The sequence below is a fragment of the Lygodium microphyllum genome, chromosome 20 (genome assembly GCF_053477565.2).
Source record: "Lygodium microphyllum isolate KBCC chromosome 20, Lygodium_microphyllum_v1.1.10, whole genome shotgun sequence".
Taxonomy (NCBI): domain Eukaryota; kingdom Viridiplantae; phylum Streptophyta; class Polypodiopsida; order Schizaeales; family Lygodiaceae; genus Lygodium; species Lygodium microphyllum.
Window position 1 is genome coordinate 108,450,658 of NC_141154.1, and position 6,349 is coordinate 108,457,006.

Here is a 6,349-nt window from a genome sequence, read left to right on the forward strand (position 1 = left end):
AACATGCATTAGACTGTTACTTGACTTGTGCAAACTATGATCACCTTCGTCGCTTGCATTGAATGTAGTGTCCTTGAGAGTATCCTTCAAGCCTTCACACATGCATTTTTTAGGCCCACCACCCTCATCCCCAACCTTATCTACCATGCTTGAATCTCTCTTTATACCAATAAACTTGACATTTTCTACGTGCCAACATTCTTCTTGTATTGGGTTTCTTCATTATCATAATCTTCATCTTCAATTATGAATTTAAAGGGACCAAATATAAGCTCATCTTGTGTAATCTCGTCGTATTACACTACGTAGAATCAATCATAACTCGAACATAACCCAAAATTTTATGTTCGTCGTGTTTACACAGTCCCTGTGTATTCTTTGCAAACCTATATTTCCTCACAAAAAACCTAAAAGCCATTCCATCCACCACGCACACATCCCATAGTCTATGCAACAACATCAAGTTTTTTTCTATCCTACATGTAGCAATTTTTGCAATAATTACTTGTTTATAATCAAAGGTATTCTACTTCTCATTGTCCAACATGCTTACCACTAGGTTTGCAATTGAAAAGTAAGTCCTCCAAAGTGAGAAAATTCTTGTGAACAACTACCAACATTGTGTGTCTTAACCATTGGAATTTAAAAAAAGGCTTAATGAGATCATTCCATCTATATACTGTGCACTAGCCTGGACCCCACACCAAACTCTTGATCCTCACATAAAATCTACATTAAATGAAATTAAATACCAGAAACATGATCTTTTTAAGCCAAATTTACAAAGGAGTTAATTTTCAAGGTACAAAGTTGACAAACTAACCTACAAATTCCAAAATTTAGTTTTATTGGCTTGTAGTAAGTTCCAATAATTCAAAACAACATAATCTTTAATAAACAAGAAACCCTCTGCTTTTTAGATAACCCTCTAAGATCTGAGAAAGTCATCTGCAAAAGAAAAATGATGGTTAATAAACAAAACTCCAATGTGCATTAAAATAGAATCATCCATCCAATTAGCTATTTGATATTGGTTTTGTGACAACATCTAGAGGGAATGTTTGGGATATATAGATCATGTATTTCAATTTATATTAATCCCTTGGTGACTAAAGAGTTGAATGCTAATAATTGGTTCTACAAAATTTGGCAATCACAACAAAGGTAAAAGTTTAAAGAAGGGCCTATTTGATAGTGCTTAAAGCACTTTTGTCTCCAAGTCTCATCGTTTCCACAAGACTTGAAGCTGTATTGGCATGCTATAATAATGGCAAGAGTATATGGCTAATGGGTTTTTTTCCTCATCTACAACATCATCCAAGCATGCTTGCATGGCTCATGGGTCAACAACTCTGTGGTAATGAAGTCATTCTCCTCTAATTGTCCTATATTCAACATCATCAAAGCAAGTTTCTATCACTCCACTCTTTGGCGATTCGTAAAAGAAACTAGTTTTGTATGCTTGCCATTCTTCAACTGCTTCAACTCCAAAAGCTGGATCACTTTGTTTGGAATGTATAACCACAGTTTTGAAAATTTTGCCATAAAGCATTCTCCATCCAAGTGCTGTCTTATTAACTGGCCACTCACAGAACATGATTAACACAACATCCCCATAAAACTTTCTCCATCTGAGCAAATTTCCAACTTCAAATCCTACTGTTGAAGCTTCAACCACACCAAGGTGTGTGGAGGGGAGTGCCAGAGGCATGAACTCCCAACTACTGACGGATCTGTCAGAGATTTCCTCCTGTCAATTTCAAGAGAACATTCTTGGTTGGGTATACCCCACTGAAACAAGATCCTGAAGCCAAGCCACAGTATAAACCACATCTTGAGCTGTCCAAAAACCTGCTTGAGCCATAGAATAGCTTAAATCAACAACTCGTTTAGAGAAGGTTGCCTTCTTTGATCTCCAAGAGACCAAAAAGTCAGTCAGCGTGTCAACACTGTCATGTAATTCCTTCTCATCTTCAAAGAAATGTGGCTTCAAGGTATCTTGCCAGTCAATCGATGGTGGATATAGTGTCATATAACCCCCAATCTCCCATAAGAGTCTTTGCGCCTAATATCCCCTCATTATGTCTGAAACTCGAGGGTTTACTGATACAGGAAGCATGAACGCCCAGAAAGCCTGAGAATGGAACACTGTATTGAGATGATTAATGGGAGCCATCGTACCTTGTGGAAGTGCAACAGGAAGGGCATGTGTATCAAACTTGATATCAAACAACTCAAATTCTAATTTTCGAGTATTATAAAAAGAAGCGTCAACGTCAGGGAACCCATTGGCTAATCCTTGCTGAATAAATTGTTTTCCACTTGGCACATGTCCATAACAAATCTCTGCATTTATGTTGCTTACAGATTCCAGAGGGAAGCCCCTAGGCCACACAGATCTCTGGCCAAAGTGAATGTAAGGGTTGACAATTGTTCTGTTATGAAACGACAAATATTGTAATAAATTATTGCTCCTGTTATTTGATAGCTCCAAGTCAAAGTGGTTGCTCAGATCCCCCCTATTACAGATGCATTCTTGTCTACATCATAGATCACCTTTTCACCATGCTGGTTTGCAAATAAATATCCAACACTCTTCCTCACATATGAAACATATGGAAGGTGGGTAAGGATCCTAAAACCAAGAGCTGCTTGCTACTCAACTGACAAGAAAATGGCTCCTCTCACTTTCCAATCACTTGGGTGTGTCTGTATCTCCAACGGCAACAACTTGCCCTCCCTGCATTTTCACCATAGCCTGAACTTGCTCCGTGAAAGAGTTAAAGGCTATAAAAACAAAAATCAAAATAACCAGTGAAAGATCTAGTTTAAAACACCATGGAAGCACTCCTTCTCAACCAGTCCATCTTCAATTCTCCTGACAGCAGCACGTGCAGACTCAATCTCTACCAGGGCGACTGCTCAAGCCTCTTCCACCATTCTTTTAGCATCTGAATCAGATGCCTAAAAAATATATGGACATGAAATATTTCTCAAAAACTGCAATAAAAACCCAAATTTGAAAAAACCAGCACTGTGATTTCAGCCTCTCGACAAACCTATTCAAGTTTAACAGCAACGTGATGTAAAACATGTTGAAAGGCCAGAAAAAGATGTCTGATTTTTTCAACAGAGATGATTAGTTAAAAGCAATTTATAGGAGAGGCATGTTCATTTAAGGCAGAAGACAAAACAATGTCTTCACTTGTGGAATAAAAGCCAAAAATTAACATATTCAACCCTAAACCACAATATCTATTGCTTCTCTTTGCACTATTACATAGAGGTAATGCCGGAATAATAAGCAAAGAAAGTAGAGTTTTGGCTTCCTTCTAGCATGATTGACAGAAACAGTATCCGGTTTGCTATAATTGGAGATGTAACATACTTGTTTAAAAAGGGCAGCTAGTTTTCTAACTTCCGATTTCTCTTGAGCCAGCTCTGCCTCGCTTTGACCCATTTGCCCCGTTAAGGCTTCCACCTACAAATATGCACATTGCACAATTATGTCAATCAGGTTGCTGCAAGTCAAAACATTATAGAGCACTTCTGAAGCATAACATCCCAAGAAAATAGGATTCTATACATGTAAACAAGGGGATTGACAAGTACTTCATGCAGTTGTGAATTAACTGTGAAATGATTAATCTTTGGATGTGGCATAAAGGTTTGAAAGCAGGACTCAGAGTTTGATTATTTGTGTCCCTTGCAGTATCATGTTGCACAATCACATTGATCATGGAGCATATGCACTCACAGCAGTTAGAGCTTCTTCTGCATCATCTTTGTCACGCCCTGCAACTCGACCCTGCAATGCCTCAATAACTTCGCGAAGCCTCTGAAGGAGAGCTTGCTGGCCCAATGAAGTCGCCTCTCTGATCCACACCTGGAGAAAGGACATTCAAAAATTTTGTCGCATGTAAGAGACAACAATAATGCACCTCTGATAGATGTTTACACAAATTTCCAAGGCTCGTCCTATAAATTCCCAAGGTGAACTCTCACAACATATGAAGCTAATAAGCAGTATAGTTGCCATACATCTTCACACAGCTTAGCTACAACAACCTGTGCGGCAGCCTGCCCTCTTTCAAATTTGCTGGCAAGGTCACGGACGGAGAACTCCCTCTGCTGCTCCACAAGTTGGGCTGCTTCCTTGGTGGCGAGGTCGTGGTGGGCGGACAAAGGGGAGGGAGGCTCTTCCTCATCGTCCATGGTGTCGCTGTGGAGCCCAACTTTGCCATAGCTTGGGAATCGATTGAGCACAAAGGAGACATCGGCCGCGACACCCTGTGTGCAACTGCGGTGCATTGTTCTTCCTGTGTCGTTGTCGCTCTTGTCGTGTTTGCTATTGTATTCTATCAAAAAATAAACCAGTACTTGTACTTGGGTTGTTTTGAGGGGATGGATGGCACGGTTGGGAGGTCTGAGAAGGGTCTGGAAGCTGCACAGGGAACTTGAGCCAGCATGATAGGGCTTGATGGGAGTGGGCGTACAAAGATTGGTAGGTAGGAGCCAGGCATGGCGATCAGAGAAACAGCCCGAAATTGGCTCGCAAGCAAGCAAGCCAGAAGCAAGAGCTGGTATAGACGAAGACACTCTACGCTATGTACCAAAGCTTAAGGAAGGGCAAGAGAGAGCGAAAGAGAGAGAGAGCGCGCGCGTCTGAGTGTGCTTGCCTTGGGGAGTAGGAGTTCGTAGCGCTCTAGAAGAGAAATGTTTGTTTTTTTCCAAATTTATTTTTTTTAAAATTCTTTTTTTGTCCCCACACGTCAGTCATGGACCCCACATTTTGAATTGAATCTCAGGCACGGCCATTCACAAGCGACCTCAAATGTCTCAGATTGTGAATGGCCCAAATATATACCTATTGGTCCCCATGTATGCTATTGGGCGTACCCATTTTTGGCCTATGGCCCCGCTCTTCAAGAATCTGCTATTGGGCACAACCACTTTTTGACTATGGCCTCCCTCTTAAAGCATCTGCTCTAGAAGTAGGTTTTATTAGTTGATGAGAGTCTAGCACACACAAACCGGGTGTTGGGTGCTGGGTGCCTACACTTAAGGCTCCCTTTGGATGAAAGTAAAAGGTACGTTCCCAAAATGACTAAAGTGACTACATCTTCATCATAGTTGTGTTGTATCCATAAACTTTATGTTGCTCTAATAACCACAACACATCTACACTATGATAATTTCATTACCAATGCTTTCCAATTTGAAGCATGCATCAACTATTTAGAGTTGCTTGTATTGTGAATTCAATTTAATCGCATAACTAGTGACTCTTTAAATAGATTGTACTTTTAATAAATTCAACAAGAGTTGAGGTTGTGTGTATGTGTGTCCTAGATGTATAACGAATGTCGTTTGAGTACAAGGTAGTGGTTTTAAGTTTTGCTATGATTTTGTTTTTAAAAGAACACATGTCTGTGTATATTGTTGGGAGCCTTAATGCATAGTGGTAATCATGTCTTAACAATGTGCAAGTAGCCCTTAACTTTGGTTTTATTCTTCCTCAGGTTTTCTAGTGTTCCAACATCTCTTCCCTTACACAAGGGAAATAGCCTTGGATGTGCAAGGGAAATAGCATTGGATACATAGAAAAATATGATAATTGAAGGTAAACAGTAATCGATGTAAGGCAAGAGTTTCATTGGGTTAGTTGAGTATCCAGAGAACAACCATGGTTGAACTATGTAGAGGGAGGCATGTTAAAGCATAGGATGAGGGATTCACTCATTATGCACAATGGAAGTAAGAGCATGGGGAAATCTATGGAAAGGATTGGGAATTCCTCAATTTTTTCGTAAAGTTTCTCTACACCTTTTGCAAACTCGAGTTATGTGGTTGAATCAAGTAATGGGTTTGTTGAAGAAATTTCTTATTCTTTTCATACTTTATTAAACATTACATCCATGATTTCAATGTACTCCCTTAGAATTTCTTTGGTTGCCAAAGCCATGTACATTGGTGTTGCTTTTCCTGTTTAGAATGCCACTTTTTTTTGTTTTAAAAGAGAGAGGTCTTCATGATTGCTCACTACATCTAGGCGTCCCATAAGGATCATGTGTCTGTGTGCATGAGAGAGAGAGAGAGAGAGAGAGAGAGAGACAAACAGACAGACAGAATTCATGAAGACAAAGAGAAGAAGAAGAAAAGCATTAACTGTAGCACATGCGGTGTTATTAAATTGTAACACATGCACAACACCCATTGGGGAGAGAGAGTGTATCAATTAGTTAGAATTATTTGTATTTTTTCTAAGTTTTTTTCTCCACTTACCACATAGGTTTGGCTGTCATTTCGTGCTTCAGGGATCAACTTCGGTGTACTTCTGTTAAAAGAT

The 6,349-nt window shown here is 39.7% G+C and overlaps 1 pseudogene across 1 annotated transcript; it reads right to left on the bottom strand.

Annotated features, from left to right (window-relative positions):
• Window positions 1-981: 981 nt before the first annotated feature.
• Window positions 982-4,673, bottom strand: LOC148019240 (putative glycosyltransferase STELLO1; annotated as a pseudogene). Its single transcript, XR_015687552.1, has 4 exons — window positions 4,069-4,673; window positions 3,758-3,886; window positions 3,389-3,481; window positions 982-2,758 (listed from the first exon to the last, which is right to left on the bottom strand). The product of XR_015687552.1 is annotated as a putative glycosyltransferase STELLO1 (transcript).
• Between the last annotated feature and the right edge of the window lie 1,676 nt (window positions 4,674-6,349).